Here is a 26,587-nt window from a genome sequence, read left to right as displayed (position 1 = left end):
TCATGCTGATGATATGGAAAATGCTGCATTTCTCACTGTTTGACCCTTTGCTGAACTGTAAGTGTCCCATGTGTGAACATTATACATAAAGGTGGTATTGTCTGCGAGCAGTGCCATCAAGGCAGCTTGTCATGTTGTTAGGGAACTATAAACTGGATGATGGGTTGTAGTTGTAACACGTCTAGTTTAAGATCTTTGGGATCAGACTTTCCCATAAGACCTGACAGAACTGAAATGCATGTTCCTTTTCAATGTGCAGCTTTTTATTTTCTTTATTTCTTACGTTTTTAAATAAGAAATCCCTTGGCACAAAAAAAAAAAAAAAAGCCACAGAAAGAAAGCGCTCTTCTGTGGCTGTCTTCAGCCTGTGATGTTTTTCCCAGGCTTGGGAGCAAGCCAGTGTCCACACATTGCACTTAGGCAAGGCCGTGTCTTGTTAGTGTTTCACAGATCAAAAAATCTCTTCTGCCATTCATTCTGAACTCAAGGGATTTTTCTGTCTGTAGGAGGAGAGATGAGCTAGTCCTCATCATGCTCAAACTCTAATGTAAATGACTTTCCTTTGTTGGTCAGCATTTGTTTTTTACCCCAATATAATTGTGTTAGTAACAAGCTGCCACATCCTTTTCTAGAGTTGGTTGCTTCTAGGCAAAGGGGCGAAATGGATTTTTTACAGGGAAAAAAAAACTGTAAAGAGCTTTAAGGTCCTTTATAATAAGTGTGAAAATGGTTTATAATGTAGACTGTAAGTCAGACAGATTTTAGCCCAAACTTTTCTGCTTTCTCTATGTGAGAATCAGATTGGGCTGATAGAGGTAACATGAAAACACCTTTTTGCAGTTGTAATTCCAATGTTTCTTGAAAGACTTACTGTCAGGTTTGTGTGTGAACTGTTCTGTTTTTCTTTCACTTGAGCAGAATTTTGAGCTTCAAGGGCCAGTATGTGTATGATATCGGTCTCTTTGCAAGGTAGTGTAATCCTCACTTTTTTTTTTTTAGGAAATAGCCTTTCATTCTCAGTAAATTAAATAGTTTAGCCAAAGGGAAAAAATGTAGACTTTCAGTTTAAAGAAATCTTTATTTCTGTTATTGCACACCTATAATTAACAACTGGTGGCATAGCTGTGCAAGCTTTTACAAGTAAAATGCTTGTGCTCTTGATTGTCTGACTTACAGTGGCAGATCAGGCTATTTAGTCATTGTGATAAAATGAATCGAGTATCATGGCACTTAAACCTCTTGAATACTAATGGATTTAAAGCACAGACTTTTTGAAATGGTGCCCACTCATCCTCGTGCTATTCATCCTGCTTCTCTGGCTCTGCTCTTTACTAACCACCGATAGCAATACTCAAACATCTGGACATTTAAGGAGGGGGGAAAAAAAGAGGATGTAGCAAAGCACATAGGATACTACACATATAATTTAAAACAAATATCTATGGGATGAAAGGAATGCCAGCAGGATGTAGTATAGCATTTGCTCTAGATGTTAAGGTTCCCCTGGAAAATTAATTTAGTAGCCAGCTTTCAGGATAAACGTGTTTTGCAGTAGGGGGGCTGGGGAGTTTGTGGTTTTTTTTGGCTTTTTTTTTTTTTTACTTGTTGGCTGCTTGGACCCCTTTTGAAAATCTTCAGCTGCTGAAAGATGTAAGGCTGGTCCATGTGGGGCTCAGTCTGCTGTCTCTTAGCTCTCCACTGCCACCCTTCTCATGCCTCCCATTGGGAACAACTTGAATGAGTCTTCACAAAAAGTGCATTGGGTTGGTGGGATAGGCACGGCTTTCTTCTTAGGGCTCCTTAATACTTGAGATTAACAGTTGTTGTTTGCAGGGAGTTGTGTGCAAGCAGCTATCCTTTCTTCTGTGCAAACCTAATGAGAAAAATATAACCATATGCACCTTTTAATAATGTAACTGACTCAAGTTACTTTGTTTGAGCTGATTACTGTAAACAGGACGAGGAACCAATATTTACTTTTGCTTTAATCTTTTCCTGGTGATTCATAGCAACTGGCAAAATTAAGCAATAATTAGGATCTTATTCCTGCATAAGAAAATTAATACCATTTAGCATGTGGTGTTTCTTTGGTTAAAGGTCTGACTTAAGAAAATATCTCAAATCTTCACTTCTTGGTGAAATTTGAATATTACTTCTGACTTTTTGTGGCCGCATCTGTTGGAGAGGGTGCATGTATGCATAAATTACTTGATGTATGTTTTCAGGATCACAGGATAAAAGTTGCTGTATAAATGTGAATTAAGGTATCTGATGAACTATAGCTTTAGGGCAGGGATGAGGGTTTTTGGCTAGGGCAACTTACACCTCTTCTGAAGGTGCTGGAGCACCATCTATCCAATCCTTTCTTGTTTAATTGGCCTGGGTGATTTAAATGCAGCTGTACCCTGTTGTATGACAGGCACTTCTTTGGTCACATGTCACTGTGATGGTTTAAAGGATGCACAGTCACGCAATAGATTTAGACTTTGCTAAAAAAGAATATTGGGATCCTGTCTAAGAAAGACTAAACAAAAAGTGCTGAGGGCTGTAACATTTATAGAGCCTATAGAGCCCTTCCAACCAGTGATTGCAAGTGCTCTTGCATGGCAGGTCAGGAAGGTGCAGAGCCAGAAGCAAATACTGCTGTATGATGAAGCCTCAGCACCCCTCCATCCAGGAGGAACACTCATGGACTTAGTCCTGGGATGCAGGACTTCTCCTGGGAGGTGATTCCCATCCCTGTGCTTTCTTCAGGTTTTTCTCAGCATTATCACTTCTTTGTTGTAGTATCCCCTCTTGGAACTTGTCTGTTCTCCTTTTACAACCTGGACCTGTCACTTTTACGCTCTCTTCCTTTCTCTCCAGTCTCTTCTTCTAAATATCCTCACTTCAGTCTTCTCTTTCCTTGCTCTTAAAGGTATTCTGATGATGTTTCATGGAAAATCTGGCTTCCAACCCTTCATCTGGGCACGCCAGGAAAAGATCTACATTAGCAACTGGGAGTGCTGTCTGTGCTGTGCTCTTGGGAGATGATGCACTCGAAAAAACATGCCAAAAAAAGATTAGTCGAGGTCATGGGCAATCTAGCCTGGACTTGTCTGGGTCAAAACATGCCTCCTATTTCGAAGTGCAAGCAAAGTATCTATTTTTAATGTCTTTCCAAGGCAAGGATGTTTTGATTTGCATCATTCCAAAACCTCTCTAGGCCATAGGTATAGCTAGATTCCTCTGATCTGCCTGTGGCTTCATAAAGGTGGTAGATAGGTATCCGTTGTGTGATGCAATTAAAACCCACCTCCAGCCCCTTTGCTGTGTCAGTGCAGTTCTAAGAATCAGCTGCTTATGATACTATTGCCTTGCTGATAATGAGTAACACTTGTGATTGATTACTTTCGCCTTTTTTTTGAAGGTTGAAATGTAAAATGTGTCACTTGAGGATCCCTTGGAGCTAGGAACATGTTTGATCGCATCTGCTGGCAAGCAGAGGCCAGTGAGGTGTGTGAGGGAGAGTCTGGCCGTGGGATCAGGTGTTTGCTTTCCCTGCTTATTTGCTCTGTCTGAGATGAGGAAATGGGGGATTTCTGAAAACCTGTTCCTCTTGGTCCCAGGCTGCTGGGGAAGGGCTTCCCTCCAATTTTTCCATCCTTTTTCGTGATTTTCTGACAGTCCTCACCTTCTCTCTCTCACCTTGGGGCTAAAAAGGGGCTGGAAAAGAGAAAGACTGAGTGATGTGAGAGGAATGAAGATATATGTAGGGTTAGGCAGCAATTAAAATGGGATTGTCTGGAGGGTGGAAGGGGAAGGAGGAAAACTGCTTATGGCCTGAGTCCTGGTAGTTTTATTAACTCTGTTGACATGCTTAAAAGGCCTGCAAATACTAGTTTTGAGCACCTGTGCTCATTCAGTGGATTACTAATTGAGACCTGTGAAGCAGGTTTGTCACTCAGGGCTTTTGTTCACTTGTAACATCATAAACCTATGTCTGGAAGAACATATTGTTTGTCTTGTTTCCACTGTTCTAAGTATACCCAGCCCCTTTCCTGGGTGTCTCAACACGGGAGCTGTTTCAGCTGCGAAAGTTGTAGCACCGTGAATCAAGAAGCAGCAGACCCATTTGGATGAGATTTCCTGCAGATTCCTCTCTGAATGCTGGCAATGATTTATTTACCGCATTTTAACCTCTTCTCATTGCTTGCAGATAACGTGCAATTTTCTCAGGTATATGGCTTGTTTGATGCCAAATAACATCTACAGAGAATTGTAGGACTTTTTTATTTTGACAGGTATATATGCAATTAATTGGTCAAATTGAAACTGAACATTATGGTTTCATTTTTATTAGACATACAAATAATCTTTTCTGTTTTTTCCCCTAAAAGAGTTCTGATCTGCTAATGTTCCTGCCAATAAACTCATCTACTGGATTATTCCTGGAACATGAACAGACGACTTCATAAACTTTATGTAAATTATTTCTTTTAATTTGAGCGCATTTGCATGAAAGTTTTTTTATTTTTTTTTTAGTGCACTTCTTTAACCAGAAAAATAGCTGCTTGCCAAGCTCCACCTTGACCTCTGTTTACCTTTGAAGGCGGCCAACCTCTCTTTTCATCATTTTATGTATTGAACTTCAGGGTTTCTGGCTGGTTCAGCAGAAAACGTCCAGTTTCCTGAAAAGCAGCCTGAGAGGTTGTTTTTGCAGTACCATTCATGCTTGAACAGACATGGGAAGTACTAGAAATCTCACTCAAGGTGTTCATGAGGCTTCCAGCTCTGTTTTGCAGAGAACTGAGTTTTCTGAACTTCTGGGTTCCTATCCTGAACCAAACCTCCAAACATCTTTTGAAGCCTGCCTGTCCTTACAAGAAAACTTAGTACAGAGGAGGTTTGTTTATGAAAGGATATATTAGGCTCCTTCATTTGCAGCCAACAAAAGCAGCCTCTCTTCCTGGCTGCTCTAATTGATTTTTATTTTTTTATTTATTATTTTGAAGTTAAACAAATCATAGATTAAAAAAACCCTCCAACCAATGTCTCTAGGTATTTTTGCCACATATTAAAAATAGAAGTACCAGTGCAAGTGAGAAGTGAACCACTGAAGCTTGGAGCATAACGTTGCTTGCAGACCTTTTGTCTGTGCCTGTTAACTTGCTCGTGAGTGCATCTCTTTGTGGGCTCTGCTGCTCTGAGTCTGGTATTGAAACCAGCAGTGGTAGCAATGCCTGAGTTCAGAGGAAGCTGGCAGACGTGTAAGAAACACACAACTTGTTTTGATGCTGGTATAATAAGAGTATCTAAGTGAATATAATAAAGATTGTTTTTTAAATGGACTTTTTCTTTCCCAGGAAGAGTATAAGCAAAAATACTGTCATGGCTCAAAACAAACAGATAATTCTACTTTTGACCCCAATTCTTGAACCCAGGAAGACAAACAACGTGTAAACCCACTTAAGAAAACACAAAGCTTTTTGTTCCCTCTGAAAAATTTCAGTATAACCTAAGCCTCGTAATGTTTTCAATCTGGTTAGACTTCACCTACCTGTCAGTTGTTTTCCTTTCCCCTTTTATTGCACACAGCACTGCTGTTGGCAGCATTTAACGAATATTTAAATGTATGTGATGAATAGGCTAGGTCACTTAATAATAAAATATGAAATGTGTTCCTGACAGAAGAAACTTCTAGAGTCATGACAAAGCCATTGGGGGGAGAACAAACCAAACAACCCAAAAAACAGCCACCACCCTTTCTTTGCCATTCAGTTTGGGCCACTATGTTTGTTCAGAATGTAATTAAGTTTGTAGTCAATACCTGGTTTGATTTTTAGCCTATGTACATTCACAGGTTGGTTTATGCGTAACAACAGGCAGTGGATCCCTGTGGATTTCTTAGTTATGGAAGCAGAGTGCGCTTCTAAACCAGTGATGGCAAGATACTGCACATCTTTAAGACCCTTTATTACCCTTCCTAAAGAGGTCTTAAGTCTTCCTTCCATCACCCCAACATGCCAAGTAATACAGGGAAGATTTAAGAAATCCCTACTTAAAGGAAACTGATAAATGGTTAAGCTTTCTAAAGGAACTCATAAGATCATAAGAATTAAGGAAAAAAAAAACAAACAGTAATCTGAGTTATTTACAATGTAGAACTGGGCTGTTGCAGTGTTGAATCCAAGTCAATAACTTTGGGGACAGAGCACTTTGGAAACAGTCCATTGAGATGAGAGATTGTCCTGTTAGATATTCACGTGTTAAATGGCATCAGAACGTTAACAACTTCCAATTTTCAGTCAAATGGACTTCTTAAACTTTGACTGAAATGTTCTTAGTTCTTGCTGCATAGCAAGATAGAAGAAAAGAGCTTGAAACATTTGTTAAAAATAATCAAAACCCCACATCCGCATTAATTTCATGCCAAGTTGTTCTGTGTGTGATTTGAAATGACTGTGATATTCAACTTCAAGTATTCCCACTATAATGGGAATTTTAATATGCCTTTATAATGTTACCATACTAGTGCAAATGATGCAAACATTTCCTTTGTCAACTGAGACGCATGAACAAATGTTTTGAACCGGCTGATCTTTAAAACTTCTGATGCATTTCAGAATTTTGCATATTGTTTTAACTATGAAGGGAAGGAAAATAAATCGGCCAGATGTTCTGCTTGAATTAACAGTATTTTAAATAGATTTAAATGTCATTTGTACTTGCCTTGAAGAAATTATAGCCTTCACTTGAGGGAGGGTGGCTTACTCCATCGTCTACAATTGCTGTTCAAATTCAGTCTCATTAACTAGTTTCCTGAGAGTTCTTGGCTCCTGACTTTACTTTTTTAACACCCGCCTCCTTTTTTTTTTTTTAAACATTGATTCTGAAAAAATCTGAAAAAGATGATTGAAAAGTACCTTGGGCTACTGCAGGCATGGATTTTCCAAAATGACACATCGGTAGGGTCGCAGTGTTCAGTAAAGCTGCTGTGGATAAATTAGACATTATAATACCAGAGCCAGTCGTTTACAACTGTCTAGTGAAAACAAGATAATAAAGGCAGAGATCAAATTACCTGGAAGTCTGCGTTAGGACTCTGTACTCCTGTCCGTGCTGCACAAATACAGTGTCATGTATATTACAGCAATTCCCTCAGGAATGACAAGAAATACTGTAATATTGTGGCTGTGGTAACAGATAAATGCTGCTTGCAGGGAGGGATGCTTTAAAGACAGTGCCGTGTCTGTTTGCTGTAGGAGTTGATGAGCATCTCTGGATACTGTTAAAATTATAGTCCTGGCACTGTCAGGGCTACATTAGGAAGCTTGTTTTGATATGTTTAGAGAAGTACTTAAATTTAGTTAATTTTGAAGCATCTGAATTCCTGCAAGTTTGTTCTGTGAAGGAGGAACGTAAGAACCCCCACCCCAAACTTCTTGTTTGACATGAAAAGAGATGCTCTTCAGGCAGTCAAGGTGTTGATGTTGGTTGATTAATTAACGTTTTGCTGTATTTAGATACAGGTGTTTACTAGAGACAGTCAGGTACGTAGTGCCTGACATACAGGAGTTTGTGCATAAATTGGCAATGGTCTTTATGTCAGAATTTAATAAGAAAATGAACAAAATGGGCAGTACCCACAGTCTTTTGGCATATTCCATCATGTTTGAGAGATGTTACTGTTCTTGAATTGAAAAGTCAAAGGAGAATCAGGTGGGAAAGAATGAGGTGTGATGTGTTGCTGTTCTTCTACCAGAACAAAATGTGTTTGTTCACCCCTTTACCAATGCTTAAATGTTTTGATATAGCGCGTGTCCTGCAGATGCTGCTCAGCAGGACTCCTTCTGTATGTACAGAGCATTATTGCTTTGTGCAATACTGTAGCAAAACCCCAAAAATTCTTAGTTGGTTGTCTTGTGTAGAAACACATAAGAATAGGTAAAGAAAATGTGTTTGTCAATAGCCCTGTTCAGCCCTTCTGCCCTGCACCTCTCTCTCTGGGGTGAGATGGTGTAACCTATTCATGTGTGCTGTTTTTAGTAAAATCAAAATGGAGACCCCTGTGCAGGATTTGGCTGCATCTATTCCCTTCTTAATCTCCTCTAACACCATGTAACTGTGCTATTCTCTCACCCTAGCAGAGAGCTTAAAAATGAGCTTTTGTCCATTTGTCATCTGCTGCTTTTAAATGTGGGCAATTCTTCTCTCAACAGAAGACTCCTGAAGAAAGTACAAGTAAATGGAAAAAATGACAAAGCTTTTCTTAATTATCAGTGTAAAGGGCTGGAAGGCTGTTAAGCTCTTTCACGTTTATGTGGTCTATATTGTGTATCAAATGCTACATACTAGGAATAGGCTCCAAGTCGACTGATTTGCATGAATGTAGGCATTAGGCTAAAAACTGTGGAGGAAAAGTAGTATGCTAAATTGGGATCAGTGAAAGTAAGAACTTTCATGTTCTTGTGATGTCTGACTTAAATATTTGTCTTCCTTTTTCCTAAGGTTGAAAAAAAAAAAAGTAGCATAGCCTGTGGAAAATATCCAATATATGGTTTCAACTTAATCACTGCTAAAAAAAATAGCATCCATTGCTAAGAATTACACTGAGGGACTAAAGGAGTTCTTCACTGGGCTACCTATGGAGTTAGAATAATTTTCTCTTATTACTTTGTATTTATAAGTCCAAAGTGTAGCACAGGGAAGTCTAGTAACCCCAGTAGGAAAGCAGTGATTGATTTTTGAGTTGGATAAATTGAATTTGATAAATTATTCTGACTTGTGATGAAAGATTTGCAGGTGCAGTAACTAAGTGGTAAAAATGCAAGGATTGGTTTTTATCTGAGAAACAACAGAGGAATTGTTTCCAAATGATAGAAATAGTAAATAACGTGGCATGCGTAGCTGATATCCTACAGTATTACATGGGCAAATAGAGACTTAAAAGCTTTTGTAGCTTTAAGCGGACTTTGAAATAAATAAAACGAATACAAATTCTCAGTTTAAGAGATTCCTGAGGTCTAGAATGTGACTAATGCCTTGAGAGGGTCAAGTAACATACTGGAAAACTTTAGACTTCACTGTTTGATGTCATTCATTTGGAAAGTCTTAGAAGCTGTTTTAAAGTTGAAGGGACTTTTAATGGACCAAATGAGAAAACACTTGGAAAAAAGTGATGTTTAACTGTTTACCTGCTGAAGCATAAACCAAAGGATGATGAAAAGCCAAAAATAAAAAATAAAAAATCAAATTCTTCCAGAAACATTAAAGCTTTGACAAAAGTGGAAGACCTTGGGGAGCCAAATTCAGGAAGCAAATGAACCATCAATATGCCCTACAGGCTACAAAGAAACCATAGTGCAAGATCTTGGTATCTGCAGTGGGATGCGGGCTTTCCTCATGTCCTGTAATTGCCTCTGAGGGTGCTGCACAAAGTGAGGATTTCAAGGCTAGGAACTGGTGAAAAGGCACAACAAATAAGGAGGCATCCCCCACTACAATTAGATACAGGAGATTCAGATCATTTAAGCTTCTCATAAATTGCAAAATGCAGTCAGTTAGGAAGCTATAAATAGGGGGAAAAAAAAAAAAGCCTAACAGGAGACATTTAAAACATCATATATTATGGGTGAGATTCCGGAGAGTGCTGCCCAGGAAAGACACTTTCAAGTGAACATAAAAATCCCTGAAGTGCTGATCCCAACATGTAAGCTGCAGTAAAGAAGGCAAAGAGCGTCACTGCCAGAGGACTGCGGTGTAAATAAGGGAGCTGCCTCTTCCTTATCTCCTGGTTGGAGCATGAGCTTGGGGTAGCCTGCTCAGTGTATCTTTGGCAGGAAATAGCTCCCCCCTTAATGGGATGTGAGGGAGATGAATCCAACTGGCACCATCAATCTTGGAGGTGTTGGTAAGCATAAGGAAGTTAGGACCCTTTTCCCTGCAGGAAAGAGACAGTTTTATTACTTATTTTCAACTGCATTTTTCCCTAAGTGATATAGGTGCCTGTTTTGAAACGAGTTCATTTAGATACTGCAATGACTGAGGGAAAGTAATCTCGACGGGAGAAGCAATCTGAGCAGGCTATTCTATACAAACCTGATCCAAACCAGCTGTATGCTAGCTTTAAATAATTCAAAGTAGGGTTTGGTGTATTCACCCACTGTGCACACTGTGCAAATTCAGGCTTCCAGTACGGTTGCCCAGGCGGTGTTGCAGAAGAGCTGCTTGGCAGGTGATAGTTAACTGCTTCTCCAAACAGTGCATTCCTTTTTCCCTCTTAATCTTGGCCTTCAGTCTCCCTCACTTACCAAATCCCGTGGTAATCTTTTGGGTGCAAGTGGCGTCTTTGGACTAAGTGCTTCTGGGTGTGAGGATGGCTCTGCAGGTGGCACAGGGCACTGGTGGAGGAGAAGATGGGTAGAAAAGGGGATGCGTGTCTGTCAGTGCAGCTGCTTTCCCAAACAATTGCAGAGTTAATGTTTACATCTAGCTTAGAAAAACTTGCTTTCCAAACTTTGCCTTTTCTGTTTTTTTTTCTTTTTTGTTCCCCCAAGTTCTAATGCAATGGCCAAAAGCAAGTTCAAAGCTATCAAATGCTGCAGAAGAGGCACTCCATAGGACCTAGCTAGGTTTCTCCCATGCTAACAGGCGTACCTCTCATTTTTTGGCACAAACTATGTCTGACCCCATTTAATGAACAGCGCTAACAGAGGATTGTGCCTCTTTCTGTGTAAGCGGGTGCTCTTTGTTTTTATTACTTGCTCATCACCATGATATCTGAGCACTTTTTTTTTTTTTGCATTGGTAATTTTGGAGCTTCTGCTAATGTATGGAATCGTTTTTTTTCATTACTTTTTCCCTAAAGACCACTACGTATTTTCCTATACCAGCTGGGGAGATCACTATGGGTTAGCACTCCTACCCCGAGCTGGAGGGGGATGGTTTATTCAGATTTCCTTCCTTCAGAACTGTGCAAGTTCTGCAGTAAACGGCATACACATTATACAGCTAAGTATTTGTGTGGTTTCTTTTGGTGTTCTTGTGTGCAGACTACAAACATATTGCTACCTGCAAATTGTTCAAATACTTCATTCTGGTACAGAAGTAGGGCCCCTGCTTTGGAAGTCTGTTTTAGAAACACTTTACACGAACTCTGTAGTATGGTTCTCAGTTTTTCTCCACCCTGCCTGCATTGTAGCTTTGTGTGCAATCCGGATGCTGAGCTGTTAGTCACATATCAGGGGAAGAGCAATTGAATGTGGTGTGCTGAGGGTTTCATATGTGACTTGTCTGATTCCTGATCAAATTGTCTGAGTCTGAGAAAGAAAAGGCTTCTTCCATTATTTGAAAGAGCTGCAATTTCCCCTGGATCTAAAATACAATGTATTTCAATTTTTACGCACGTTGCTAACAGTGATTTCAGTAAGTTTATTCTGGTCTTAATCTGTTTCTTACTTCAGTGTCTACATATTTGTGATGCTTACAGTTGTAAGGATCTGTCACCCTCAGTGTTGATACAAATAATAATGAGAGGCATCCAGACCTTTAGGCATGCCTGTAGGTTTCAGTGGGTCATTGTAGATATAGGTGTTGTCAGTGAGGCAGCATGTGTTTAAATGATGACAGTTTGTCAAGGAAAAATATCTTCTTGTAGCCATAGGATTGCGCTGTGTAAATAGCTTATTTTCATTTTCTGAAGTTGTATGAAACGGTCCCACTGACAGCTCATTTGGCTGGTGTCTCCACTTCTGATTCCTCACGTAGTCTGGTAGCATGGTCTGTGAACAGGGCTTGAGTTCGTCTGCAAACTTCCTTACATTTGATTAGGGCTCTACCCCTGAGAAAGCTAAGGTTACAAAACTGATGGTTAAGCAATGAATAAAAGTGAGAAATAAGTGATACCAAATTCTTATATAACTTTAGGGAACCTCTGAGTGAAAAAATTCCAAGTGCAGGGGTATCTGGTTTGTGGCATTTGTTAGGGGAAATGAAAGTTGCACTTAGGAAATTGAAGATCCAGAATACAGTATACAGACTTTGGGAAATGATCAAATGGAAGCTTGTCTGCAACAAATTGCTTTAATGATCAGCATAAATGTGTTTTAATTTGGATTAATTACAGCCTGGGAAGACTTTACTTCTAAATAAACTTCAGGAAAATGTCATCCATAATGAATATACTAAATAAACTTCAGTATAAATAAATGGGTCACAGCTCTCCTTCCCACTGAAGACTTGCTGTGTTTAGAAAATGTAAACAAAGCCCTGCATATATGCTATACCTTAAGGTATTTATGTAATGACAAAAGATCGCTTTTTCATTTTCCAACCATCACCAAGGGATTGCAAAGCAATCAAACTTTAACAGCCAATTAATCTCTCTAGATAATGTTTGTGTAGCACTTAACCAGTTTCAGTAAATTAGATCCCTGTGGGCTGGGCTGTTACATTGATAGAAATGTTACTGCTAGCTGGAGGCATTCATTTACTAGTTTGTAAGAACAGCAGTATTGAGAAATCATGAGCATATGGAAACAAACTCTGTACCTTTTTAACAGAAATGTTGTTTGTAAAGAATAGGAGATTCTGGGAGTCACCCAGCATGGAGCCTCCCTAACTGAGTAGCTTGTCAGTTCTGTAGGACTTCAGACTGCTGTTAAATTCCCTGTAAGAAACATAAGAAGTCCATTGGGAGGCAGCTGTGGCTAAAGAAAGATAATTCATTGCAATAGCATCCTCTTAAGCAAACTGTTAAAGGAGCAGATTTACTTAAAGCACTTCTCCGTACCTAAGCAAAATACATTAAAAATCATAAAAAAAAAAAAGTATCTAGGAGAGTGTAAGATTTCAGTATACACAAGTTTTTTTTTTTTTTTTTAATTAAAAACAACGCTATCAGAAAACTATCATCTTAGAATGGAACTGGAAACTTTCCTTTTCAGTGTAGTGGTTCAAGGTATCTGTGCTGGTTTTCGGGCTCCCTGTAGCTTGAAGCCTACAAAGCACATCTGCACATCTCCATGTGGATTGCTGCAGGACTGATGCTTACCCCGGACAATGTAGCTACAATTACTGGGTGCTGGCTTCTCTGCCGGTGTTCTGCAAGGATGCCAATTAGCACCATGATTTCTATGCTAAGTCAGTGTAAGGATTCCCTTGCCTGTGGTGAGGCTCTGGGAGATGGGTCCTGGGGGGTTCATTCATGAGTTCAGCTCTATCTGCTCCTTGCTGTGGTCAGCTCCAGCTGGGAGCAAGGCAGGATTGTGCATCAGAAAGTTCCCGCTTGCGTCTGCACTGGTGTTGCATTCAGGATGCCAATAGAAGGAAAAAGGAGATGACCTCAGTAATAGCTTCTGATCCTAGAAGATGGAGGGATGTGTTGAGGAAGGAATTAATTCCTGCAGAATTAAGGCACTTGGTAAAAGTCACAGCTCAGACTGCTGCTCTTGAAGCAGGTGTGGAGTCAGTGACACACGGCTAGGATTGCATCCTGGTGTTGGCACCATGGATCTGGAAATTCTGTAGAAACGCTTTTCCTGGTAAGCACTGGGAGGCTATGGAAATTTAGAACTAGCTGTTACCTGGTATGTAAACTTGAGTGTCGTGGCCAAACGTGTTGGTGGGCCAGTTGGAGAGGCAGTTGGTTTACATAGCTATGAATTTTTATTGCATGGTGAACGTGCTGAGTGTGACCAGGAACTTTCCTTTGGGAAACAGGGTCCCCAAACCCTGCTCAAGGCTGCAGTGGTACTTGCTCCCAAAATTCACTTGCTATGAGGTGTGTGTGAATATCTGAAGCTGTTAAAGCTATTCACCATTCTGTGGGTGTTTGCTGAGGAAAAGGCAGGGCCGTGAGCACCTGCTAAGAAAGGCAGGTGGTAGCAAATAGGAGGTGACCTTTGGACAAGACCTTCTGCTTTATTCCTTCTGATCACTTATAATATCACGCGGTGGCTTGTGATGTGTCCTGACCATATGGTGCTTAACAGGAGAAGGTTTCATTATATGGTTAGACAGACAGCATATATACTTGGAAGGCTAAAGAAAAAGGTGGCACAACAAGCTGCTAATATGTGAAGGAATTCTGTTCCATTGCTGTCTAGGCTGATTGTGGCCTAGAAATGATGCTGTTTGCTTAGATGCTGTCATTCCTGGTGGCCTGTCTGGCAGGACTGGGTACTTGTTGTGGTGCTGAGCATGGTTTAAGACCTTCAGTTTCTAGTGAGGATGTGCTGCATCTGCAGTGGTTCTTAGCTCTCCCTTGGTCAGGACTGACCCTTACTTATACCAACTTCTTCGGGATGTTTTGTTTGGTATTTTCCAAATGCAGCTCTGAACTTTTGCAGTGAATAGAGGGGAAGGACAACTTGAGCTACAGCTCTAGATTGCTCCATAGGCAACTGGAAACATGATGGGGAAATGCCTTGCATGGGTTTACTTAGCAGACAGTACAGCAGCTGTCATAGAATGAAGGAGATAAATATTAACCAGGTAAGCAGCAAGTAGCCCAGCGTATATGGGTACAGTCTGACTAATTGTATGGGCCCTCATAGCTGTCTCCCAGCATTTTTGGAGGACTTGTACTGCAAATGTGTATGTTCAGAAATTCTGCCTGAAAGCAAAATTGGAATTTCTCCCCACACTGTAGCAATTGTAGCACTAGCAAGGGTGGACAGGAAGGTTTTTGAGTGTGGATAATGTGGTCAAAGCATAGTTTAGGACATAGGAAGCCTGTAGCATAAATGTGCTATTCATTACTGTTTCCTAACAAAACTGTGGTCTGAATGGTTGGTAATGAAATGCTTTTTCAATGCTGTGATTTTACTTACTGTTTAGATATGTGGTGGACAAGTTTAGATAGATGTTCTTTTTTGAGAACAGATGAACAACTTAATGTATTGAATAAAATTACAACTTCCTAAAATGCCATGCTGGGAAAATAAATGCATCTAAGTGATACTTGGCTCTAGGGGTGAGATGAAAGAACAAAACTGCAGGCCAGTCTCCAGCTAAGTGAAGTTCTGACAAGGTCATATAACAAAAGCATAATATCACTCCGGGTTTCTAGTTATCATTTCAGTATGTGCTCTGACCAGTGAAAGCATTGCTAATTTTGTTTTGTGCAGCTGTTCTCCATGTCATGACTTTTATTTTTGCATTGTTGTATCTTGTTCTCTCCCAGATACGCCTGTTTTCAGTCTCTTCAGCAGTAATAAGCAGGTTTGAGACTGTTAAAACGTTCTTCTTGTAGTTTCAGCTGGAAGTGACAACAGAATATTTTTCTGCAATTTAAGAGTTGGATGTAACTGAAAGGTTATACCATGTATCTGCTAAATATCTTCTCTGCAATGCAGGCAGGAAAATGCATCTGACTTTAAACTGCAGAATCTAATCAAACACTGCTGAAGCAGGAATGAGTGGTGTAAAGATTCAAGAGGTGATGCTTCCTCCTGTTCAAACGTTAGACCTTTGTAGAGCACTTTAATGGGGTGGGAAGGTGCAGAAAAAAACCATCTGACACTTCACTGTCTCTTCCTGAGATCTGCAACTTGGGAAACTGCCAGCCACAATGGTACAAGTTAACATGCTGCTCCTGTCATTACAATGAAAAAAAAAAAAAAGATACCCCCCGTCTTAAATTTATTAAGGTTTTCACAAACAATTAATTTTAATGGCCTCTTGCCATCCAAAGTAAGGCAGCTGCCATTTCCTGGAGGAGGCCAAAAGTACAAAACCTAAGCACGTGTTGTAGGACGCTTCAGGGAGCAACCAAAGTTAGACTGGAGTTTGGATGGCATCCATGAGACATCCCTGGAGCAGTGGAGTGGTGATTTCAAGCAACCTTTCAGACTGTCCTTCCTTAGAAGCAATGCTCAGTATCTGAATTATCAACTAGATTTTATAGCAGTTTTTAAAACACTTTTTTTTTTCTTCAGGCTAACATGTTGTTGCAGGCCTGTGAGACTCAGCTGACTTTGCTGTGAACTAGATCTGTCAGGTGGTAATTATCATGTTCACATGCTTATCTTCTATAAAAGAGAAGGGAGTAAACTCAGTAAAGCTCAGATAGTATGTTCCCCATCCCCCCGTAGCCATCTGTATTACACCCATGGCCCAAAATTCAAACTGAAACTTGCTTGGAACAGGAATTACACTTGGTTTACTCAGAGGCTTTTCAAAGCTATGCTTTTTAGATGATGGGGAAGAACGTAGATAACGGGTTCAGGGTTGACATCTTTGTCTGCTCGGGTCACTATTTGAGGTTGCTAGTTAGAGAGCAAAAATTTTAGTTCCTTAGTTCACTCAGTAGTGTTGGAAATAGCTGGCTTGGGTAAAGAAACTTAATGGTGATATGAGGCAGGTGACTAGACTTTTTTCTGAACTGGAAACTGCCACTCATGCATCCCTCGTGAAGTGGAAACTTTCATTGAGTTAGGATTTGATCCTATGGGTATCCTGGATGTTGTCTTGCAGAAGCTTGTAGTGGGGCTTGGCATCCTCTTTTCCAGGGTCCCTTGGTGCCTTTGTAGGCACCAGACAAATTGGCGGTGTTCAGTTCAGACTAACTTTGTGGGTTCACTTGAGGGACTCTGCTCCTAGGGCTGTAGAGAAAACTGCTAGTTTTCTTCTAAAACGATCTAGGCAGCAAGGAAAGATGCAAATGGTTTGAAACAGTCCCAAAGCTGTATGAAACATGTCATGTCACCTGTAACCAAGTAATTTACCTTTTTCTCTGGCAGGGACATGGTTTGAATTGCAGTAGAGATGTGGAGGGGAGAACACATTTTATTGTATCAAAAGCCTGTAAGCGTAGGAAGACAGATGTACTATTTGGTGAAAGATGTTGAACAGTTCCTGGCAATAAATAAATAAATAAAACTTAATTCTGAATTTCAAAGGGTAAGGGGGCTCTTTGCACTAAATTGTTTTATGAAAAGCCTTCTGAGCCAGCAAGACAGGCCCTGCTATAGGGGAAATATTGATCCTGTCCCTTCTGAATTGTTTGGTAGCTTGGTCTTGTCTGAACTGTCTGAGTAAAATAGTACATGTTCATCCTGACTTGAAGGATGAGGGAGTTAAACTTGTTTAAAGAGAATTCTTAAGAAGGTATAGATTTTTCTCATCTTCTTTCTCTTCTCCAGACAAGATGGCACCTACCTAGGGGAATGTGGGAAAATACCCAACACCAACAACCAACTGTTATTCTGGAATAACAGTTCTGCACTAGGAAAAAACACGTTCAATCACATATGCATAGAAGTGTGAACAAGCTGCAGTAATCTATGCCCCTGGAACTGGCTCCATTCCAGAGGCTTGCTTACACTGCAAGGGGGAGCAGGTGGCATCTTTGCACAGTCTCCGATTTCAGATTGCATGTTATCTTTAGGGCAGCTTTAAATTCTAGCCAGCGCTCTGTGGGAGTCTCTTGGCACACGCCATCTGGTAGAAACACTGAATCAACCTGGTTTGGTCCTGTCCTCTGGCTGAGGTGGTGGTGTTGAGGAAACTTCTCTACAACCTGGCCTGCTATGTGCAACTCGAAATGGCCTTTCAGCTGAGGACTGTGAACTGAGGAGCTGTCAGTGGCTCTCTGCCACGAAGTCAGATCCTCCAAGTTGATTTAAAGAAATGTTCTAGTGCAGAGGAGAAACTTTAACTCTAGAGCTGTGTTGTGATACTTTATTTTCATGTTAATCGTATCTTTTCCAGTCTGAAAGAGTACGTTAGTTCCATGTTCTTCCAGAATGGATGATGCTTTGTATCTCTAACTGCCATTTTCCTCTACAATTTCCTTGTCCGTAGTGTTCCCGTGGGATTAGAAGCAGAACTGAACACAGTCAAAAATAAATAAAACATGCACGTGCCATAGGTTTGTGGTGACAGCCATTGAGATATTTTCTTTCATTCCCTGCTCCTTGAAGGATTGCTCTTCTGTTTGATTCATTTTTGCTTTGTTGATGAATGCTGATCTGACACTTCTATAGGACTGTCCGCAGATTTCTCTTCTGAGTGGCAATAGCTGATCTAATCAGTGTGTATCATGGCTGGATTGATTTCCCCATCACGCCCGCAGAGCACGACTTTGAAGTTGCTGATGTTGAATTCCATCAGATAAGGGCCTCTGGTCTCTGTAAGAAACTTTGAGGACTGGCCAAGGAAACTTAGAAGTCACCAGGCAGGGAATAGAGTTATTTTGTATTTTGAGTTGTTGGCTTTGGCTCTGTCACTTTCATCTGTTCGCACCTCTGGGTTATTAAAGGTTTGTCCAAAAAGAAAGGGGAAGGGGGCAGAGTAGCTTAAACAGAGTGCTAGCTGTTCAGTCTTCCGGGTTTATAGGCACTACTGTACTAGTTTTTTTTGTTTGCTTGCTTAAAATAAAAGAGAAATTTAGCTCCAAAGGCTGGAGGAGATGTGAGGATGTCAGCTCAGGCTGTGTTCTACCCTAGCGTGACTGTGGTGTAGGAGTGGGGGAGAGCAAGGGGCCATCCAGCCACAAAACAAGACAAACTAAACAAGCTCCTTGGTGCCAACCCTCTTGAAAATACCAGGAACTCTCTACGCAAAAGTGAAGAAGTTTAAAACTGTTAAGTAACTCTAATAACCTCATAATCCCTCTTTGGAGAATATAAGATAAAACAGCAAGAAGCTAAATTTTGCTGTCACCACTACTATTTTTTAAAATTCTTAATTTTGTTTTGCTTTTTCATTTTGCGTGGTACCCAGCCAAAGCTGTGCTACAGGCTGCTACAGGCTAATATTTTCATTAGTATCCTTATTTATTTAGTAGAAACTCTTCACATGTGAAGAAGCACGTGCACAAGGTGTGTACAAACCGTGTCCTCGTTTTGGAGACTTTCTTGTCTTTTGACTTTACTGTAGCCTTAGGGCTCTCATGCTGACCCTGTTAAGCACAGAGTACTGTCACTCACCAAGTGCTGTTTGTTTGTTAGGGGTTTAAACTTTTCTTTGCAAATATTTTTACTAGATTTGCTGTGTTCTTTGCCTTTCAGCAATTTAGGTGTTCAAACTATACAACCAATACTCTATTGCTTGTTTCCTCTTCTTGCTGCTTTTCTAAAATATTACTCTTGTAATACAGCAATGGGGAAAGGTTCAGAAAAAGAGTTCCTGGACTTGGACACTGAGATTGGTAACGAACCTGTGAAGTGTTTCAGCAGTTCTGGATGGGATGGAGGAGGAAGAGTGTTTTGGTTTAATTGTGGACTTGGCAGTGCTAGGTTAAAGGTTGGATTAGAGGATCACAGAATCGAAGGGGTTGGAAGGGACCTCAAAAGATCATCGGGTCCAATCCCCCTGCCAAAGCAGGCTCCTTAGAGCAGGTTGCCCAGGTAGGCATCCAGATGTGCCTTGAATATCTCCAGAGAGGGAGACTCCACAACCTCCCTGGGCAGCCTGTTCCAGTGCTCCGTCACCCTCACCGTGAAGAAGCATGCTGGTGCGGAACTTCCTGTGCTCTATCTTGTGGCCATTGCCCCTTGTCCTATCCCCACAAACCACTGAGAGGAGGTTGGCCAAATCCCTCTGTCTGCCATACCTCAGGTATTTATACACATTGATAAGATCCCCTCTCAGTCTTCTCCAGGCTGAACAGACCCAGGTCTCGCAGCCTTTCCTCATAGGGAAGATGTTCCAGGCCCTGTATCATCTTTGTGGCCCTCTGCATGACTCTTTCCAGGAGTTCCCTGTCTTTTTTGTACTGGGGAGCCCAGAACTGGACACAGTACTCCAGGTGAGGCCTGACCAGGGTGGAGTAGAGCGGGAGGATCACCTCCCTTGACCTGCTGGCCACGCTCCTTTTAATGCATGACAGGATCCCATTGGCCCTCTTGGCCACGAGAAAGAGATCTTAGAGGTCTTTTCCAACCTAAATGATTCTATGACCAGACACTTTATGTAAATGTGCATGGCTTGTTCAGGAGGAGAAACTAAGATCTGCAAACAACTTCATCGCAGCAACACTGGACTTTCATTGGCAAAAATCCAAGCTCAACCTTTGTTAAATGTAGCTAGATAACTTTGCATAAAATGAAAGTGCATCAGTAATACGTTCTCCTAGTCTTCACTGGGGCCAGCTGCACAATATGTGAACTGTGCTGGGAGTCTCCTGCCTTCCCACCTGATTCCTGGGAACTGCAGATGAGAGCCAGCAGACTGCTCAGGAGCTCAGCAGTAAATGTAGAAGCAGCTTGCTGTGGTTGTGATAGCTCAGCTACTATAGATACCTCCAACATGTTACTGCCTGAAGACACCGCCGCTGTTTGCAGAGCCGTGTGCTCTGCATCACCTAAGGCAATGCTGGGATCTGCAGAGTCAGGAAAGAGATTGAGGAAGGAGCAGATGGGCAGGAGGTGAAAGGCTTTGTGGTGGGCTGGGACTATAGGGCTGCGAGGTATTAAGCCTGGAAGAAAGGGATATGACAATGAGGTCCTGATTAGGGTTGGCAAGATGTGCCATAAGGGAAGGGAAGAGGTTGGAGCTCAAGGCTTTTGGGGTGAGGTTTGGGCAGACAGACCCAGAGTAAAGAGACAGTAAAGTAACAGAAGAGGCTTCTGCTTCTCAGCACTATTTGAGGTCTTTCATCTAAGACTGGTCCTGATTCCACATCTGGCATCCCTACATCTAAACAGCGAGAGAAATAAAACTGCAACAGGGAGTTGTCTCTTGCATATTAATATAAATTAGAAGGAAATCAGTTGGGAAGACTGCGTTATGCTGGGCCATTTCAAAGCAGATGTGAATGTGTCCTGGTACCATGCATGCATGAAGTCTTGCTAGCAGTACGTGTGCCAGGAGGTTTGGAAATAATTAGTAATGTGGAAACTAGCACTGGGATGAGTTCTCAATTTTGACTTGGTTAGGAACTTTAAAGAAAAGTGAAAAATAAAGATCCTTGTTTTGAAAGGAATAGCACTTTGTAGGCCACCTTTGGAGGGACATATTATTGGTGCTCATATGTCATCAGTTGCTTTTTGAAAGTCCCAACTCGTAATTTCTAAGCCAACAGAATATTGAATAAGTGAAATGTTTAACAAAAAGGAAAATCTGTCAAAAATATTACCTCCCCTGCAGGAGAGGGTAGCTTCTTCAAAAATGTGAGAGACGCTTAAAAAAAAAAAAGAAAAGCGGTAGTATTGCTGTCTCTTTTGAACATATTTCATCCTTTCAGTTCTTGCTATGTTGTTGTCTGTGGGTGAGACCCTGTACTGTCTCCCAGGAATGATGGTGGAAGGCTGAGACGTATGCCCATTTATATGCATCTAAGAATTAAGTCACAGGCAACATAGTTATGTAAAATATATCCTGCGGAAAGGTATTATGGTGTAACTCTTCTCATGATGAAATTCTTTAAATAAAAAATTAAAATGTTAGATGAACCTTGTTGGTGATAGTGAGCTCTGCACCTCTCTCCATGAACTCCAGAATCCTTTAATCTTTTGCATTTGCTGCAGTTGCACCTACTTCAAAGCATTGCTGCAGGCATTGGAAAGGATTCTGGCACTCAGTGGGAATAGGGCGGGGATGCAAAATTCTGTCATCACTTGGGGAACTGCAGCCATTTCTGAAGTGCCAGTGTCATCTACCTTTACAAAAAGGCAGCAACACAACTGATTTGGGAATGCAGGGAAATATGTATTGGCTGTAGTTTTAAAGAGTTTTCTTGTTGAAACAATTTTATTTTGGTTTAAAAAAACAACCCTTTTATTTTCCAAGCACATCTCAATTTTAATCTCAGAAGAGAGATAAATATAGCATGGTAATGATAGCTGGACATGTATACGGATATATGCCATTCTGTCTAGTGGCTTTGAAACCAGCCCTGGACACAACCCAGGGGCTTGCTATACTGGAATGTAGCAGAGGGTCTCAGGGAAGGGCAGGAGAGGGAGTGAAAAATGTGCTGTGTTAGTTTTAATAAAGATGGCTTGAATTTTAGCTGTTATCACTTGTGCCTCTCAACTGTTTTTTCAAGAAGTATTCTACTTCGGTGCATGCTAAGTTTTAAGTGAGCTAACTTAGTTTAGTGGAAACTGAAGGTGGTGATGCCTTAAAAGAAGCAAATCCTATCCTACTGTTATCAGTAGGAAGAGTAGGACAAAACTCCTGCTGACTGCTGTGAGAACGATCCAAGCAGTAATGAAAATACTTGTCCTTTTCCAAGCCTTATATTCATATGAATACACAAGAGCATGTCATTCACAAATACCTTGGTGTCATATTGGCTCCTATTCTGAAGAAAAGACTTGATGGTTAATGGCATCTGCTTCTACTGAGTTGTGCTTTAGCTTATACAGCTGCTGCTTTGACTTGCAAAATTACAAGATACTGCTTTTCATTGAAGGAATTTAATTGTGGAAGTAGCTGTAAGGTTTTTGTGGTACTTAGATTGTGTTTTATTTTAAAGGCCATGTTAAGAGCATTCTACAATTAAGTCTCAAAAGAATTAGGCATTGTAATGCATTCCAAGCTGCCACTGTTGTAAGGAATTACAATCCTTGAAGTATAAAAAGTGACAAAACAGCTTCTAAAAGTGAAATCCAAGTGTACTGTAGTTGTTTATTGTGCAGTGCGCTTAAGTTATGAATTCACATGGTGCTAGGAACGGAAGGCAGTTTTCAAGGTGCTTTCAAAATTTTGTTTTTTTTTTTTAATAGTCAGTGAGTTTTCAGCTAACCTGTACCACCAATATCTTGCTACTAAAATGCAGTAAAAGCTGAATTGGTTGCAAGGATATCTAATGTGGATAAAATAAATTTTAAAATAATGCTCAGACTAAGTTTTGTCATATTACACCAACAACACTGTTCACTCTCAGTAAGAGAGAGCGCTACAAGTCTGTGCTCTCAATTAACATACATCCTAATGTTGGGAACAAAGAACAATTTAACAGTTTGAAAGTTAGAGCTAGGAGAAATATGGATTGCAGTGTCCAGCAGTTGGATTTTTAAGTTAAAATATTATATTGCAGAAATAACCTGTAAATATAAAATTTTCTATAAGAAACTTAACTCCAGTCTTTAACCGCTGTTGGAAAGGAAGGAACTTGACTGCACTTTGATCTGTGCTTAATAAACTTGATCTTGGTTTACACTTCCTTCTGTTATGAAAGATCAAAGGATACTCAAAGCTGAAACCTTCTTGGATTTTGCATGTTTAATATGATGTTATTTTGTTTTTGGTATTGGAGACAGTGCCGTTTCCTCAAGGCAAGAAGATCAGAACAGGTAGCTATTATTGGGCCTTTGTGATAACCGCTCTGTGTTAACGTTATAGGTGCCCTAACAGAATAAAATCTATTCATAACATATGACTTCATTTAGCCCAGTTAGTTACATAGTGTTACTAGGAAAGTTGAGTGTTTTTTCTTGTTTCTTAAATAAAAGCTTCCATATTGTGCAGTGCTTCAGAAAAAAAAAAAAAAGTATATTACTTTTCTCCACAGAGGCTGTAAAATCCATAGGAAATCTACAGTCAAAATCTCAGCCAAAAATTAGTACACTTAGTAACTAAAAAAAAAAAAATAACCCAACATTGCCAGTGCTGGCATGAATTAATTTGTATATTACTAGACATGAATGACATCATTCACAAGGAACATGTGTTCTTTCTAAGTAATCTTGAATAGGACACAACCTCTTACCTGCCCGGGCAAGAAGATTAAGGCTGTCATATTGATTCTACCTCTGTAGCTTTCTGCATAGGTAATGTTTTGTAAGTATTATTATTGCAACATGAGTATTGAGTTTTTAATTGCATGATTAAAACAAAGATTTTTATCAATGTACCTTATTCCCCAGGCATTCCACTACATAACCATATGCAACATAACCATGTTTTTGTTGCACAAATATGAGTTGTGGAAACAGTGAGTGGAAGATGCTAAAGGAAATGATAAGGAGATAGGGGAAAAGATGTATATAAAAATTAAGTTGAACTCATAGATGATCTATATAACATCCTCCACAACTATTTTAGATGTGGATATCTTAGATTGACCGTAAAATTGTATTCCCCTTGTGACATTTGCTGATGTCTCACATTGTCCGAGATGATATAAGGTGAAAAATTTGGTCCAGGGTGGCTGGAATACTAGATAACTACAGAAAAATGCAGAAACTTCCTGCTACCAATTTTACCACCTGCTTATCTTTGATCTCCTTTTTTAATTTATCAAATTGCTGTGTTTTGATGATAATTGCTTGCTCGCTTTCCCCAAAACTGCAAGACCTAATCTTAGTGGACTGCATAATAGAGTATTTAGAGCATCTAAGAAATGTCAGTGTTGTGGGTTTTGCTAGTCAACGCTGCCTCAACAAACATGGTCTAGTGCAGATTGATTCTGCAAGCTCAGCAGTCCTAGACTAGGTTAAATTTTGGCTGAGAGGCCACCTGGGAATCCCGGGTACTGTAGGAACAAACCGAGAGGTCAAGATTAAACTCTTGGCAAGTATTAGATCACAGATGCTGAATGAGCAGAAAGACTTCATTCAGCACCATTGGTGCTGCCGAGCTGACAGATGGGAATAAAAACCCACCAACAGCCCTTCCCCTCCCTGCCAGTGAAAGCTTTCTGTTGATCTATGAATAGCTAATCACACCCAGGGAGCAGCATTCTGCAGTTGCCTCGTTTGGGGCTAATGATACTGTGCATTGCTGTCCATAAATGGCTTTCCTCAAAACATTTTTTTCCAAAGAATTCTCTCGGTTTCTCTCATGAGACGACGTAGGACAGATTGCCAGGAGACAGAAGAGGGAAGTGTGGACTTGTGGCTGAAAAACCAGACTAGAAATTGGGTTTTGCCAATTCCAGTCTAAAGAGTGGTTTTGAAGCATAATTGTTCTGTGGAAGTGGTGATAAAAATACGTATCTGATAGGTTTGTTGTTGATGAAAGTCTGTAGTAAGAATGAAGAAGAAAAATGAGAAGTAAGTTTCCACTGGGAGCCAAATTTTCTGTCTTTATGACCGTCTAGCATTATGAATGACTATTATGAATCTAGCGTTCCTAATTATGTTGTAGCTAATTTGTCCTGCCTTCTTCATATTCTTTTGTGACTTTATATCTGATAAAGCATATCTTTGACTGTTGAAAATAGTGACATGCAGCTTTTCTGTAATTCATTTTTTGAATAGCTTCGTTTGCAGACTTACCAGATGATTAGCGCCGAGAAAAGACAACTATTTTTCAGCTGTTCTCATAGAGCTGGTTGGTGTCTCCTCTCTTGATAATTTATGCCCTCAGAAGATTTATTTTAAAGAAGTAAGGCAAAGACTAAATTTCACTGAGTAAATTTCACTAAATTTCATCAGATTTTCAAAAAGTTGAGCCAGAAGATGAAGATGCTTCTGTCTATTTTTGATAGCATTGCACTTCTTAAAAATTGCATCTCTGATTTCTCTACTTCAGTGATCATGGGCTATTAGTCAAAATATCCAGCCTCTTTTCTAGGAGAAAGGCAAGCCACACAGAGTGGACTGTGAAGGAGCTCAGCCAAACTGTGGAGTTCTTGTTCCTGTTCTGAAATTCTTGTATCACGTTTCCAAGTCTGAATTAGAAGAGCAGGGCAGATGAGTTCCTGTCTGCTACTGCTGATTTTCCAATTATAACTGTGGTGATGCCATCTACATACCTCTACAGAAAACCGATGTCATAAGCAGAAAGGACAGTTAGCAGGAGATCCACGTAATGTTGATTGACTGACCATAGGCAGGTTCATGGCTTTGTGAGAGGTTCTCAGGTCATCCTCGTGTAGCACAGCTCAGCTGTCCTTGGCTCAGTACTTGAAGTAGTACAAGATCTATGCCTTTGGAAAGTTCTTGGGTGAATCTGAAGGACAAGTCTTTCACAGCACTATTTAATGTCGCTAAAGCACATCAGATAACCTGCAGTTCTCCAGTAGGCCAGTACCTGACTGTGTAAATTACTAATTTGTTGATTGCCCATTAGAAAAGCTTTGCATTTTTCAGTTTTATTCAGTCCTCATCTTTGGAGGGGAAAAAAAAAAAAGTATTCTCGCCCTGCTACTTAAAGGAAAAGCAAAGCAATTGGGTACAGTGTCACTACACCTACAAAACATGCTATTAAAGACATGATTGTAAAGAGGAAGAATTAAAAACTACTTTTCATAATGCCTAAAGTTCTGCGTGCTCTTTGCCGGTGTTCAGTGCAGAATTATTTGCCCCCTGGAGGTATAATATCCAAACTGCTTATGAACTTTACCCACAAAAGCCAAGAAATATTAATTTTCCAGGGATGAAACTTCCCATCAGTGTGCTCGGGTGACAACCATGTCACCCACACCGCTGCTTGTGAGAGCTGCCTTCCCAGGAGAGCTCGGTGTGATGTACTCTGGTAACGCGGACAAGCCACCACGATGCAGTATCCCATATGCTGTGCACAGTTAACATCTACTCTGCTCTTTCAGCTGAGCGCGTGCATGGGAACAACTTGTGCTATCAACTGACCTGCATCTTAATATTTGTTTCCATCCGCATTCTTTCAATACTGCAGAATTTAAGATTATGTACAAACCAGCCTGGTAAACTTGGCAAATTTTGACTTCATTAAGGAAGGCAGTTCTAAT

The 26,587-nt window shown here is 40.4% G+C and overlaps 1 protein-coding gene and 1 long non-coding RNA gene across 2 annotated transcripts in view; one reads left to right on the top strand and one right to left on the bottom strand.

Annotated features, from left to right (window-relative positions):
- The window catches only part of TMC3 (transmembrane channel like 3), a 283,226-nt gene that overhangs the window by 18,570 nt on the left and 238,069 nt on the right, over window positions 1–26,587 (top strand). The window lies entirely within an intron of this gene.
- The window catches only part of LOC310904996, a 28,447-nt gene continuing 2,918 nt past the window's right edge, over window positions 1,059–26,587 (bottom strand). Inside the window, exons 2-5 of the long non-coding RNA XR_014588724.1 lie at window positions 12,532–12,649; window positions 10,293–10,382; window positions 6,906–6,974; window positions 1,059–1,873 (exon numbers count right to left, since the gene is read on the bottom strand). This is a non-coding gene — a long non-coding RNA (uncharacterized lncRNA). The remainder of the gene's footprint in view (window positions 1,874–6,905; window positions 6,975–10,292; window positions 10,383–12,531; window positions 12,650–26,587) is intronic.

The sequence above is a fragment of the Anser anser genome, assembly GCF_964211835.1.
Source record: "Anser anser genome assembly, chromosome: 10".
In the NCBI taxonomy this organism is placed as follows: Eukaryota; Metazoa; Chordata; class Aves; order Anseriformes; family Anatidae; genus Anser; species Anser anser.
Note: the sequence above shows the minus strand (reverse complement) of the source record. Positions and strands in the feature narration are given on the sequence as shown.